General features: G+C 40.1%; 1 protein-coding gene across 1 annotated transcript in view; it reads left to right on the forward strand.

Annotated features, from left to right (window-relative positions):
* The window catches only part of AKAP11 (A-kinase anchoring protein 11), a 102,996-nt gene that overhangs the window by 43,476 nt on the left and 43,656 nt on the right, over positions 1-15,864 (forward strand). The gene's annotated exons all lie outside the window — the stretch shown is intronic.

Genomic DNA, 15,864 nt, shown 5'->3' on the forward strand with positions numbered 1-15,864 from the left:
TAAACCCATCATTCTTCTTACATGCAGTAAAGTGTCACATGGACTCTAATCTCAACACACGTAGGATATAATAACTGGTCTACCTCAGCCTCATCTTGCCTGGAAGCTACGTTAAGAAGGTTGCCTTGATATTTCTGTGTAGACTGAGGTTGGACTTTGTCACCTTGTACAGTATTTGGGGAATTGGTTTAGAACCCAGCTTTAGATGGGCAAATGAAAGAATACACTGCTAATGAAAATGTATGAAATGAAGTTTCATAGGCTTCTTCAAAATCCTCAAATGTTTGGTATCTGTTGAAATGTACCAAACAGCATATTGTCAAGCACCCCAAAATAGTAATGCTGAGCAGACATGATGGTACGCACAGGTACCAGTTCTAAGGTTTAGAAGTACTGATGTTGCAAATAGCTATTGATGTGTAAGTGTAATAGCTTTTGATGTGTAAGTTGTGAATCTACTAATCTCAGCTGGGTTTCATGTCAAGAACTAGGAAATTTTTGCTGAAGTTATTTAAAAAACAGTAAGCATGGGCAACTGTCCGTGACTGTTTTTTGCAATGCTTCTTTAAAGGAGGTTTCTGTAGTATTTGGAGATTGCTTCCCAAAGGAGCATTGTTTTGTTTCATTACCGTGTCTGTTCCAAAGATTTTTTTGTTTGGGTAATGCCTCATGGTTAATCACATAGAAAATATATGTTAATTGAAGCAAGTAAATAATTAACTTACTCTTCAAATATTGCACTGCCAAAAAAAGGCAAGTAGCAAGTTTGGGAACAAAGAAAATAAACATTTTTGTAAAGGGAAAGAAGAGGATATTCATGTGGAAGATAAATCTGAGCTTTTCTCTTCCTGCCTGGACTTTATTTTTCTTTCATTCAGCAGTCTGGTTCTGGCTGACTTTATTCAACCACAGAACAGTATCCATGCACTTTGTTTAACCTTGGTGTATTAAATTGAGAGTTAAGTCTCCAGCTAGTCCATAGTCTTTGCCCAACATGTGTGCTCCTCCATCTCCTGCTGCTGTTGCTCGGACCTTCCTCTTGCTCCCTAGCCTGAGCTTCTGGTGTGACTGAATTCCATGTTGGCTACTGCTCTGAGCCTCCGATTGGAAGGTGGCTATGGAAAGTGAGTCATGCCAAGGCTGAAGAAATGTACCCAGAGCACTGACCTTACTGGTTATAGAGCACCATATGAATCAAATGCTGTCTCTTTCCCCTGCTGTTAAGGCAAACCACAAAGCATGTGACTGCTTGAGACAAGGGAACTAACAGTGATGAACATGAGACCGTGTCTGTGGTCAAGGTACTGGATATCTACTCCATGCCTGCACAACACCTTTCCACAGAAATTGCAAAGACTGGAATTGGGGCCTTCATGTAGTCAAAACATACAGTCTGCATTGCCTTTATCCCTCCAAAAGTTGCTGCTGCTTCTAGGACTGTGAGGGAGCTTTCTGTCCATTTATTTGAGTTTGTTTGTTTTTAATTCAGAATGGGCAAAAGGAAACTCTTGTACAACTCCTTTGACTTGGTTTCTTGAAAATCCAGTGCTTCAACCAGGAATAAGATGAATATAGAGAAAAGAAAGGGTGTAGTAGTGTGATACTTTTTTCTACCATCTGCCCTGTAGTCCACTTATTGCCAATGTTCTATTTTGTACAGCCTCCACCTCATTTAACTTCTGAGTTTCTTCCTATACTTTCCTTGTGGCTATTTCTTATTTCTAATTTTTTTCTGACCCTTGTCCAGTCTTGTAGTACAGCTATTGTCTCTGGCTTCTTTTTTGACCCTACACTGTTGTCCTGATGTGACTTCTGGCCTTCTCATTCTTGGCTCGTGGAAGTGGTTAAAAACCAGCACGGGGAGTCTTCTTAGCTGTGAGGCTATGGAATAAGGCTTGCCTACCAGAGATCATCAAGCAGTGAAGAAGAGCTAAGCTTGCTTTTGGCTGAGTTCTTCACTCCTGTAGGAAAGTAATCTGTGGTTGCTTTGGTTTGGAACCCAACTTATTGCTTGCAAAACCCTTGGATTTTATGCTGATCTGAAAGTAACTTTTAAGCTGATACTGAAGTATAATGTAACTCCAACATACTACGTAATTTGTGCAGATGTATGTGCAGTGTGCTGTGTTAACAGCAGCTTCTGGACACAGGGCACAGCTCAAAGCTCTATTTCCTTTTGAAAGCTGGCAAAATCCCACTTGTTTCACCCACTTGCATCAGGTCACAATTTAAATAGATAGTAACCTTTAATAACAGTCTGTGTTTCTGAGAAGGTTGTGTTTGCTTAATTATTGCCCCATAGTATTGTGCTCTGAACAGATGCTGCAGCAGATTAACAACACAAAATCAGACATAGTATTCAGGATGCTACAAAAATGCCAAGAATATGGACAGATATACAATGAAGAACCATCTCTTCATGCTGGAAGTTGTAGATTTAGAGGAGATGCAGAATGTTTGTCTAGGAGATTAGAATATGGCTCTGTGGAAACCAAACTGTAAAAGCAGCTCATCAGAATGTAGTTGTTTAGAGAAATTATGTCAAGAGAAATGGTAGTACTCAGCTGTCCTGTTGAACTCATTACAGTATGTTATGCACTGTGTATCAGATAAGAGTTCACAGCTAAATCCATCAGATTTAAAAAGCACTGGGCATAGGAGAACATCCAAGTTAACTGTTACAGGACTGTGAGATGCTTAGCTAATATTTCTGTGGTAACAGATCATACACATTTTTCATTCTTTTAGCTAAGGAGGTTCAGAACTTGTCGTAGTTTATTGCTGTAAACCATGATATGAAGATTATATCCTAAGGAGTCAGAGTCATTGCAGGGTTAAGCCTGAGATCCTGACAAGCCTAGTACATGCTGGCATCTTCAACAAAACCTCTTTCCCTGTGACTGCCTGAGAAAATAAAGAGGTGAGTGTTGCAAATTCTGCAAGGAGTCTGGAGGACCCTCATCAGTATGATCAAAGTGCTTCTGAGAGGCTCCTAAAGACATGGTTTTGGAGAATTTGGTAAATTTTGTTTAAAATTATTTTGTGAGATTTTTTTTCTCCTTATGCAAGTGTTGGAATGCCACTGCTTATGGTATATGCCCAGCTTGCAGTCAACATGTTTAAAATTTGACTTTATTTTTCTCCATATATTAGCTAGCCACAACTGTTAAGAGAAAATTTAAGTACATAAAAAAGTCAACCTTGCTGCAGTCATCCAAATTACACTGGATGAGCGATTTAGATTAATTAGGGAAATAACCATTAATCTGTTTATATGGCAGCAGTGGGAGCGTTGGTTGTTTCCAACGTTCATTTTCAATTCCCTTTTTTAAAATGTGAACCTTTTTTCAATAACTAACCTAAAAGTGCAGTAAAGCTAAAGCTCATGTAATTGTATCCCATTAACAAGAAGAAAAAGAAAGAGAATGCACTGTGGTAATAACACAGTCTTGACCCTGGCAGCTCACTTAATTTGAACAGAAATTAATTTCTTACCAGTTGTCTTCTGTTTGCAAGTCCAATGTTCAAGCACAGTCATGTCCTAAATTCAATATCTGTTTTTAAATTTGCGGTTTCTACAGTCTTGGAATGTTGAGAAGAGTAAAGGTTGCAAAGCCTTTCTTTCTTTTTGATTGTAGTGTCCTTATTGGGTGGGACTTTTTAACTAGTCCACCCTCTCATTCTAGTAACTTTCAGCAAGGGTCGTGGATTGCACTGACTTCACATGGTATCCCTTGGCACCTATTCCCTGGAATTCCTGTGTTTTGCTTTCCTGATTTGGCTTTGATACTACTCTCTGTTCCTAAAAGGTCTCCCAGTCTCAGGTCCTATGCTCCAGACCTTTCATTAACCCTGAAGAAGGTTTGATACCATCAAAAAAAGTGAAATCTCTGTTAGAAAGAGTCAGTCTGGACAGGAGCATAGCAGCCAAGAGAGGGTAAACAGTCAGCCCTCTGCTGCTCAGCCTCTTTCTTTCTGTTGAAATGTGTACAGTGAACAGGACTAGTCATATGGCTGATAAAAATAAGTCTAACAGATTGTGTCAGAGGACACAATATACATGAGACTTGAGGGGCTTTATTTTCAGTTTGCCTGTGAACCTGGTTTTGATACCTACCTCTGCTGAAGCCTTGCTTTACCTGAGGCAAGACCTGTGCCCTTCAAGCACTCGTGTGCTCCTGGGCTTTTCTGGAGAGTTTGAAGGATTAACAAAGAGGAATGCTTCTTGTAGTTGCCGGATCCCACAATAGTTATCATTTTTCTTACTCTCCCAAATAAATCAAACAAATATTTTACAATTTCAGATACTTTCCTTTAATAAGGCTCAAAAATTGTGAACCTTTTCAGGCAAATCCAGAAATCATTCAAAGACTGTCCCAAACTGCTTGCGTGTAGAAAAGCCTTCACAGTTTGGAAGTTAATCACATTGTAAGTTTAGCTCTGGGGCTTCCAACACAAGAAGGATGTGGACCTGCTGGAGCAGGTGCAGAGGAGGCCACAAAGATGGTCAGAGGGCTGGAGCACCTCTTCTATAAAGACAAGCTGAGAGAGCTGGGGCTGTTCAATCTGGAAAAGAGAAGGCTTCAGGGAGACCTTACAACAACCTCCCAGTACCTAAAGGGAGCTACAAGAGAGCTGGAAGTGGCACTTTTTAGCAGGGCATGTAGTGATAGGACAGTAAGGAATGGCATTTGACTGAAAGAGAGATTTAGATTAGATATTCAGAAGAAATTCTTTACTGTGAGGGTGCTAAGGCACTTGAACAGGTTGCCCAAAGAATTTGTGGTTGCTCCATCCCTGGAGTTGTCCAAGGCTGGATTGGACAGGGCCCTGAGCAACCTGGTCTAGTGCCCTGCCTATGGGGTGGCCTATCTTTCCAAGTACTTGACTGTTTTGGAAACCTTTCTGTGAGGAGTCATAAGGATGAAATGTCTCTCTCCCTGTTGTAGATGATGACTCACCTTCAAGGCAGTAGCAAACCCATGGCTACATGGCCAGAAAGTCTAGGAGTTCCCAAAGATAACACTAGAAGTGCAAGGATCTGAAGTTCCATATGATATTGCCCCTCTTTGTGTTGTTTTCCCAAGGACATGACTTTATCATAAAAACCAGAGCAGTAAAGACCATGCAAAGATGCATGATGTCTGTAACACTGCGATTGCCTGGAATAAGGGAATTCTGTGCTCAGCACTGACATGGGAGCTTCTGTAAGGTCTTTTGAGTAGGAATCCTGTCTTATTCTTCTTTATTTCTCATTTTGTGAAACTGACTGACGCTTCCTGCCCTTTGCACAGGGAGATGGTGGGAACTGTCTCCCTCTCTCTTCTGTGTGAACAAGTAGTCTCCTGGCAAGCTGAATTTGATTGATGAGGCTTTAGGGAAAGAGGTCAGGAGCAGAGGATGATGTGCAGCAGATGGATGTTAACAGGCGTGTTAAGTTGTCATGTGTTAATTGAAGTGCAGAGAGATAATTCAACTGCTAATTAACCACTCCTTGAGAAGACCTGAAGTAACCATTTTGGAATTGCAGTCCTCTCCCATTGAGCAAGTATTGGTTATGGACTGATGCAAAATTGCAGCTTAAAAGGTAAAAATGTTCTTTAAGTTACACTGGAAAGAAATAGAAAACACTTTAGGTACAGTTATATAAATAACTGGATGCTATTTCCTACTTGGTGTATGGGAGTTCAGACTGAAAATGCTCCTTGTTAGCCATAAAATATGTTCCGATGCCTGCAGCCCCTCCAGAGAATGGTTCTTCATACACTCTATTTACAGCTGAGCAGAAGGGAGGCCTCTGGGGTGGTACTGAAGCACAGTGGCAACAAGGAGATAAAACCATCCTGGCTGTGCTACTCACCTGATAAATACTGTGTTCTCAAGAAAGCCACAAAAATGTTTTGAAGAAAGCAGCATAACCACTCTACAGCTGGTGGTTTGGTGAACCTCACGGGGCGGCCCGCAATCGGATGTCAGCCATACTTTCCAAACGGCAATAGGGCTGGTCAGTGGTTTGACATAAAATGCAGCCAGGCTTGTGCTTTGGCTCCAGGTAACGCCACCACAACCTGGTTAGAATGTTTGCTCTGTCTATGGTTAGCAATGGATGTCTTGGCCTCACTGGACCATCAGAAGCACCTTCACAATGAACTACTTTACACAAATTGCTCTGATAGTGGTCTTTCCGGCTGAATCTCATCTAAATGCTAAATGCTTGAAGTTTTACCCTCATTGAAATACAGAATTTTGATGCTATGGGCTTGCATGGTAGCAAACTTTGCCAGCTTTTAAGGGAAGGCCAGTATGTTAAATTATAGTAAATGGAGTGCATGCTTCTTTCTGAAGCTTGATAGCCGTAATTTGTTAGCTAGAAATGCACTATTACATACATACTGAGGTTTTGTGGATTTCCTGGCCTCGTTGTTACAATGAGGACAAGCGATTAATCATGTAACATGTCTAGCAATGAGTGAGTACATCCGGTCCAGTTTTTATTGCTGTTTTATATTACTCCATTTTTCTGTACCTCTCTAGCTTGTACATAGCTTTATATAAGTACTTCTGCTCAGCTTTACTCTTTGTACTAATTACTGACAATTCCAGCAGCCTTTTAAGGAAAAGAATGACACAGAAATAAGACTTTTAAATGTTATAGAAATCTTGTCTATACTGAGACTTTTTTGTCTTTGAGACACAGTCTCTTAGTAGGTAAGAAGTTTCAAATGTACATGTGTCTTACATTAAGGATGAACATGCAACCCTGTTGAAGATAAAGTTGTGGGTTTTGACATCGTATGAAGCAAACCTTTCCTATCAAATCCTTACACACGAACCACATCTGTGACATAGATAGATGCATCTTTATTTTCAGCAGCCTTAAGTGACCTTCCACATCTTCCACCTGTGTCCCACTCTCACTTGACCAAAAACACTGTCGTAGAGACTCAGAAGCAGTAATATCCCATAAATAATGTTATGGGGCTGTTTAGAGGATAGTGACCCATTTTTCCATCTTTTCATTTTTCTGCATCCCCTTTTGATTACTTTGCTCTAGAAATTACAGTAAAACCTGGCTCATAACTGAGTTTACTTTCAAAAACCCTTGTCACCTTTTTCTTCATCACAGTAAGAGTGGCAATTCCAGATTATAGGAAATATGTTATGATTAATTTTGTGATTTCAATACTAGATTTAAAGAAAATGCACATTTACCCAGCTGTGAAGATGACAGAGGTGGGTTTCTGCAGAGGGGATTTTCCCATTTGATTGCTGTTGCAAGAGAGTGAGAAGAGCAGTTGGCCAAGAGGTGAATGAGGTTACCCACAGGCACCAGTGGTGCACCCAATACAGCTCAGTTGCTGAATTGTGGGTATATGGGTCAGCGAAAAGGCAGAGATTACTGGAAAAACAAAGAGGTGTTGGAGCTGGGGAAATCTAAGTAGCAGCAAAAAAATAGTCGACGTAACATATCGGAGTTGTAATGCAAAAAATGAAACCAGACAACTTTGCTGTAAGGTGAGTGCTCAACAATAAAGCTTTGGAGAAAGGCATAGATCTTTTAGCTTGTACATGTGCACTTCCAGCCAGTGTAGAACTAGAGAAGAAAATGTCAGACTTTGCAGAACCAGAAATAGAAGCCCAGATAGAGGTGTTAAGTTAGAACTACAGGCCTAGTAAAGCACAATAGTAGTAGAGGATTTTCAAAGATTAACATATTTATGTCATTAAATTTGACATTGTCTACCTTATGCCTCTCTGCTTGTTCTTCAAATTGTCTACAAGCATAAGCTTGTGTTTAGCTGAACACCTGAGGTGCTATGAATGTGCAAATACCCAGGTTTAAGCCCAGCTTAAGATGTGTAGATGGTATAAACACTGTTCTGCATATCTAACTCTGGGATATAGACTCCAGCTGGAAGCCTTTCAGTCCATAGTTTTTAGCTCTTTAGAGAACATTTGCAGTGTCATCAGTTCCAGATTTTGTCAGGATTTTTTAGATTGAGAGACAAGGAAGATAAACAGTGTTCTCACATTTACAGTTTCACAAAGCTTTTGAGTTGCTTGAAGAGATGAATTTGTGTAGACATCACAGATGATTGCAGTTTAAGGATTTTAAAGGTAAAATTGGATGCAGAAAATCTTGGTCCTGGTTTCAAATTAGGCAATTATTTATACTGTTACTCCTAGTTATTGGAAAATATTTTAAGACTGATGGCATTATGCAAATAAAGGAAGATCTTTGGAAGTACAAGAATCATATGGAAAGATAACAGCTTTGTTATTGTCTGTTGCTAGGAACATACCAGAAAGAAGCTGACAAGGCTTATTATTCCCATGGCTATTCTTACCTTGAGTTTTTATGAAAGCCAATGCATTTGACAAATCAAAATGACTTACAGGTGGCTGAGATGGAGACATCCAGTGTCCTTACTACTTAACAGTGAGGTAATTTTCTACAGAAACTTCTACATATCCTCCAATGTCTGGCCTCTGTAAAAGGGGTCTATAAAATGCATTTGTCAAAATGAATGCCTGTTTGGAAAACTGCCACTTTGATATACTAATGGGTAAGAATCAAGAGGAAAATAAATAGCTAGGACTCCTTACTGGCTTATTGGCTTTTTTGAGGTTCAGAGTTCAAAAATAAACATACAGAGGGGTCATCAGATTTATGAGTCTGAAAATGTTTCTTCTGCTAGAGACTAATTTTACAGCATTTCAGTTTTACTTTCCAGAAGCATGCAGGACAATGTCCTTGGCCTATGTATAAATATTAGTATTTGACAATACAATAGCAAATACTACTTCATGCTGAAGATGGCATTATCAGCCTATTGCCTAAAAGTGGCACTTAAATAAAACCTCTAAGACTCAACATGTGAGTTTCAGAAATCAGGCATTCTTTAATTGGTGCCGGGTGCTTTGGTCATCATTTCACCAAAATGCACACCCAGGTTTCTTATATGTCAGCATTTTGTGATTACTCATTTTTTGTTCCCCACATTCCTGTTACATGATCATGGCATTTCCCAACACCTATTAGCATGTATACATATCCTTAAAAGGTCCTGGAGGGCTTCATCAGGGGTCTTTGGTGATCTCAGTCTGGAGCCCCAAAGTTCTAAGTGACTGCCTTATGAGCTTTGAGGCAATTCACTTGATTATACGGTAACTGCGTGGTGCTTGGTTGGCTGCCTCAGTTCCCCTCCTCATTGTTTCTTTACTGTGCTTGGTTAGTCCTTATAAATCACTTGGCTCACCTATATGCAATTTCTGTAGTACATTCTGTTTGGTTAGTCCCTTTATATCACTTGGCTCAGCTATTTGTGGTTTTGGTGGTACATTCCTTTGCAAATACTATCAGTCCTTGTTACATCTCTAAACCCAGACATCAAATCCACTAGAGGAATACAGATATCTCTCAGCCAAAGGCCCACTACTGACTATCTCCATTGGTTTGTTTGTCCTCAGGTAGGATCTGCCCTGAGTACAGTTGAAACATGTGTCCCCACTGCAGACTTCTGTAGAGAACTTCTGAAGGGCTGAGAGGATGAAATACCTGATCTGCTGCTGGATATCTTGATTTTCTAATATCTCCTCTTCATTCTTTCTTGGCATGGGTGACAAACATAAAGCTTCAGCCAATGAACAGTCAGAGCAAGATCTTTATGCTAGGGTGGACAGGGAAAGACATTTTCCAAAGCATTTAAGGCCTATTTTCAGAAATGGACCAGAGACTGCCTTTTGGCAGCTTTAATATAACTGTTTATGCATTTTCTCCAAAGCAGCTTAAACAGAAGTGTAAAATGCATAAGCAGGGCTAGAAGGGAGACCAAGACATTCCATGTCTTTGGGGAACATGCCAGTGTATAGGGCTACAGTCAGAATGCTCCTCTACTTGCTTGTTCTATGACATCCGTAGGATATTTTGCAGCAAGTCTTGCTTAAAACTGTTAAGTCAAATTTTGCTATAGAGTCTAGCAGTGAGGACCAGCTTTTGGAGTGCAAGACCTTGACGGTTTAAACTCCCCTTAGATTAGACGGGCATAGTAGCAAGTGTATCCTTTCTGGGAACAATGTTCCTGCCAAGAAGCAAGTATGTGAACAGTAAGAGGTATCTTAGTTGTGTGAGGGTCTCTGTGAGTCCAGTTCCTTTAGACGTTGCTTGAGCAGAATAGTACTGGCCTTCCTAATGAATTTAGTAAGGTTTTGAAACCCTTCCCTCTCCAATTTGAATTTGCTGCAGAGATTTGGGGTATAGCTGAGATCCCAATGGTAAAACCTGCAATGTGATAAAAGACTCCTACTTCATAAGCATAGTCCTATCAGAGCTGGAATGTCATTTATGAGAAATGTAGGCACACAAGGGATGATTCACCTTGTTGGAGGGCTCCTGCATACAACGGAATCAGCTGCCATAAATTCCCTGTAGGACTCAGGAAAAACAAAACAGATAGAAAACTCTCCTTCTAGGGCATGATTTAATTTCATGTAGACATTTGAAAACAGACCAAATGAGTTTGTGTCTATTTCTTTAAACAATCATAGAAACATAGAATCCTTAAGGTTGAAAAAGACCTCTAAGATCACAGAGTCCAGCTGTTAACCCAGCACTGCCAAGTCCATTACTAAACTATATTCCTAAGTGCCAGATCCACATGCTTTTTGAACACTTCAGGAATGGTGATTTCATCACTTCCCTGAGCAGCCTGTTCCAATGCTTTACCACCCTTTCAGTGAAGAAATTTATCCTCATATCCAATCTAAACCTTCCCTGGTGCAACTTGAGGCTTATTCTGTTGCTTGTTCCCAGGGAGAAGAGGTTGACTCCCACTTCGCTACAACCTCCTTTCAGGTAGTTGTAGAGAGCAATAAGGTTTCCCAGAAGCTTCCTTTTCTCCAGGATAAACAACCCTAGCTCCCTCAACCACTCCTCATAAGACTTGGTTTTTAGTCCTTTCACCAGCTTAAAACCAAATGTGAGTCCGGATTACTAGTTAGTGTGTTGATAAATATCATAGAATCATGGAATAGTCCAGGTTGAAACGGAACTCGAAAGATCATCTGGTCCAACCTTTTGGGGGAAAGGGAGCCTTAATGAGTTTATCTATCACCCTGTCTAGTCATGCCTGAAAAACCTCCAGTGATAGGAACACTTCCATGCCCCTGTGGAGATTGTTCCAGTGAATGACTATACTCACTGTAAAACTTTATATCTTGTATTGGGATGATTATATAGTAATTAGGATTATGTAACAGTATTTGATGTTAGTAGATATTAATCCCTCTTTAGGCATCTGGCCCTCTGGCTTAACTGCTTGGTCTCATAAGATATTTGCACTGAATATGTGTCTATATGACTGGCTTGTAGGACTATTTTTGGAGTAGTTCTGAGATTTCCATATTCCTCAAAGAAACTGGGAGGAGAAAATGGACATTGGTTGTAGTCAATAGTTGAAGTGGACTTGCTTCTTAGCACAGAGATATTACCAAGTAGAAAATGGACTGGAGTCTCTTCTTATGGGATCTTCTTTCTAGAATGGCTGCAATAGAAGGACTCTGCATTTCCTTCTCTGGGGCAGGTGGTATTTATGGACAGCCTGAATCTGTCTGTAAGAGGCAATATAAAAAACCAAGTGACTAGTCTTGGGACTGTTCTATCAAGGAGAAGGTAGAGAATGAAAACACATTAGAAAATGCAACTTATCTGGGCACTTCTGAAGAATGTACCCTTGCTTACCAGACAACTGAATACAACTGTCAGCTCATCCTGTGTTACTTTTTCCCCAACCCTTATGACTTAGCTAAGTATTTTCATAGAAGAGCCTAACTGCTTAACTTTATTTCCACCAAGAGGATAATTCCAGAAGTCTCTGGCCATAGCAGAGAAAGTAATTAAAACCAAAGAAACAGTAGGCTGGATGTAGTTGTGTTCTTTTCCATGCTGCTCAGTTATCAGTGGTCTTGAAACATTGCAAAAGTTCTGTGGCTAACAAAATTAGTCTTAAAAAAAAATCATAATGTCTATCAAGGGAAAGATCTATTTATTTTACAGTTGATGCTTAAAAAAATAAAATATTCCGATAATGCGGAAGAACGTGTCTTGGAGCTGGGAGAGGCTGTCTCACCAAGGAACCTCAGCCCCTAAGATTGGAGGCCTGGCATGAGACAGTAAACCACATGTTCCTTGGGATGAGTGATTATTAGTGACAAACAAAAGCAGTGCTGGCAACCCCAGACTTTCGACACTCATGAGTCAGGACCCTAACCAGTCAAAACTGAGAGACGTGCAAAGAATGTGTTTTGTGTTGTTTTTATTTGCTTGCCGGTGGTTGCACATTCAGGCCTCACATTTTTGTTTTCTTTGTAAGATTTGAAACATTGAACAAAGTCTTGCTGTTGGGTATTAGGGGAAAAAAAGGCTAGTTATCATGATACCTAAGATGAAACCGTGAAAGGTTGCAAACCCACATTGTTTGTTTTGAACCTGAGCTTTCTTTCCATTTGCTAACCAATGATTCCTGATGGTTATGGATATATTTGTTAGCCATAGTTAAGAGTTGCTTGGAAATTCTATCTTAAAAATGGAAAATGCGGTTCTCATAAAAATCAAAATTTACCACTGTAAGATGGTTTAATTTTTTTTTCTGAAATGTTTCCATCAACACATAACATTTGTTGCCTCAACCTGTGATGATCCAGGATGCTTGGTGAGTTGCTTCATAGAACCCAAATGAAAAAAATTAATTTATTAATTTAGTATTAATGGTAATCCATGTCCCCTGAAAGTGCTAAAGGGATTCTTTTCTGAGTTCTAGAGTATCATTTTTTTCAAAGGGTAGAGCTGAGCTCTTCGCTTGCCATTCAAGGCTTAAGACATACTACTATTTGTCTTCTCTATGAGATGCATCACAGATGTCTGTGGCTGAGTTATGATCTGAGATATGATAGCCTAGATGGTTGCCTGAGCTATAACTTCCCTAAAATACAGAATTCATGCTTCTTCCCCTATTTGAAAGTGTGAAGGGATTTGGACATATCCAGTTTTCTCACTAGACAGAAATTCCTCTCTTGGTCAGCTATGTTCGTAAGTACTGTTGAAGCTGTTTGCATAAAGACAATTCTGCTTATGGATTGTTGAAAAACCAATAATTTTGCCTACTTGTGATATTTTGTTTGGTTATGCAATATGCTGCTTTTTTCTGATTATAAACAGAACCAGATAGTAATGAAAACAAATAATATATTTCTGGTTGAAATGTCAGATAAGCTAATATGTTCTAAACTGCTTGAAGTGACATCTTCGTAAATATATGATGGCTTTTTGTTAAGGAAATTTTGCTATCGGATCATTCAGGAGGCACTCTGGCAGACACACACCCACCCTCCGAGACTGTCACTGCTGGGATCAATGCCCTTCACAGAATGTGGCTCCAGGGATCCCACGGGTACCCCACCCGACTCTCCACACACCTCACTCACACACAGTCAGAGCAGGTTTCCTTGCCAGCTCGACCATAAGTTTCCCATAGCAGAGTCTCAAATCTCTGTTCCTTTAAGTAATTTTATCATGGTGCAGCAACAGCTTGAGCTGGTGCCTCCGAGGAAGGACCCTGAACAAAAGAAACACTGGGTTTTTATACCCTTACAGTCTATGTGCATAAAAGTCTGAGTTCTTTCAGCTGAGTCCTCTGCTTCTACCATGTCTCTGAGTGTCCATTCACCTGGCTGTGCCACAGGTCCCCACGCCTTTTCTTGTTCAAAAGGTCAGTGGTGGATCATAACCTCTTGCTTTGGGCTCTTGCTGTCCAAAGCTCAATCTGCAGCTGGCACTGCAGCAGCACCATATGTATTCCTCAACACTTCAAATATTTGGGAAAACCAAAATTAAAATCTCACAAGAATCTCGGTTTGTTCCTTTCTTTCATAAATGGCTAGATTTAGGAGAGGATTTAGTCACCAAATTACCTTGGCTTCCACTATACCCAATGGAGGGACAGAGGCATATCCAAAAGGAGATAAGGCAGCTTTGCCAAAGTTTGAATTGGCTTTACATTTGAAAAGACAGTGGAAGGATTCTAAGGGTATGTCTGCATTGCCAAATGAAAAAAACCTTGGAAGTGAGCTTGGGCACTGAACCCAAGTCATCCACAGTGCTGAAGAGTTGGCTTGCTCTCCAGTGCTGTTTCAGACATCCCTCAGAGGCTGTCTCTCGGGCAAACTTGCTATAAACTGGGGCTTTGATTTGTGCAGTAAGGACAAAGGACCTCAGATCCCAGTTCAGCCACTTGGCCTTCCTTCATTTATCTCTTCAGATGCAAAATTGTACAGAACACATAGGAATCTAACTGTTAAATGTTGCAAAACTCAATCCTTTTTTGAAAATCCAACCCCACGTAAAATAAATCCCTACTTGTGCTGTATCTACAACTCACCTTTTGTCTTCTAACCAAATTTTTCTGAGTATTTGTCTAATTTGTCATGTTGTGCAGACCTAGGCTATTCATGAAAAACTAAACTGATAACAGTGTCCTTTAATTTTCAGTGCCTCAAATTTTTGGAGGACTGGCTAGAGACCAAGAATTTAAAAGAATCTGCAAAGTCAAGGAGAATTGCAAATAGTTATGACCTTTAAAAGCTTTTCTTGGGAAGTAACATGTTAAATGGGCATGAGAGGAAGGCACATATGTTTAAAATGCCCAAATTTTTAAAATCTTGGAAGACTTTGGCTACAAAAGCCCACAAACAAAGGAGGATGAGAATGGTGATTCAGAAATCCATCTCCAGCTCAGTGAGACAAAGTGACAATGATCCTAATCTTTTAGGTTTTCTGTTGCCTGCCCATCCCTTGAGAAGCGAGTGGTGTTTGACAGTATTTGAGATCAGACTCTCCTTTCATTCTTAAGTCAATTAAATTAGTTGCAGTTCTGCTTCAACATAACAAAATTGCTTTGTGGTTTCAACTGAAATTGTTTTGAATTCGGTTTTGCTGTTCCTTGGACTGGTCCCCTGAACCCTTCCCTTTATCAGTTCTTCTTATGTTTCCTTCTCTCTTGTTGTCATGTGCAATCATGTTACAGCAATTAGTAGGCACTGGCCTGGCAGTCATTATAAATTGCAAATGCTTCTTATGCTTGACAATTACATGCTGGTTAAGGCAAACCATGCAGGACTGTGTGACAAACCCGTAACATCTTCGTCCTGCCCCATCATATCATTAGAATGTATATATTCACAGAATATGGTGTGCTGTTGGCTGGAAGTCTGAACAACAAACCATAAATAGGATAATGGCTTTCCTCAGTACATTATCATTATTCAAAAAACAAAACCTCACTTGTTTTTGAGGACCTTTTTGGTTTCTCTAAATTTCTCCATGGATATGGCTTTCTACTAGGCATTGATGACAGAGGTGCGTATTTGTTGTCATCTTAACCACTAAAAACCCTGTGCCCTGTCTGCGGTACATGACATCCTCCCTGTGTCTCCTGTTACGTTTTCCGCCCTGCAGTGCAGTCCTGGCACTGTGTCAGCAGGACAGGCAGTCGCTGGCAGGTCATCTTCTCTCTGCTGGGGCAAGTTGTTTAAGCTATATAAGGATGCTTTGTAAATAAAAACAAACCCTGTTACCTTGAGGCATGAAGAATGAATATCTGTTACTTGTTAGTGTATTTTGACTCCAACAAATTAAACCTATGATGCAACCAGGCATCTGCTAATTCCAGGGCTAAATGTAGGATGATTTTTAAACTCACTTAATAGGAAGATAATGAAGAGGTTACTCAGCTTATTGAGATGGAAGACGCAGGCCACGGAAGTCTTGGTGCAGATGCATTTCCATACTTTCATTGGTACGAAGTATTT

This window comes from Lepidothrix coronata, unplaced genomic scaffold (genome assembly GCF_001604755.1).
Source record: "Lepidothrix coronata isolate B3197 unplaced genomic scaffold, Lepidothrix_coronata-1.0 Scaffold143, whole genome shotgun sequence".
Taxonomy (NCBI): domain Eukaryota; kingdom Metazoa; phylum Chordata; class Aves; order Passeriformes; family Pipridae; genus Lepidothrix; species Lepidothrix coronata.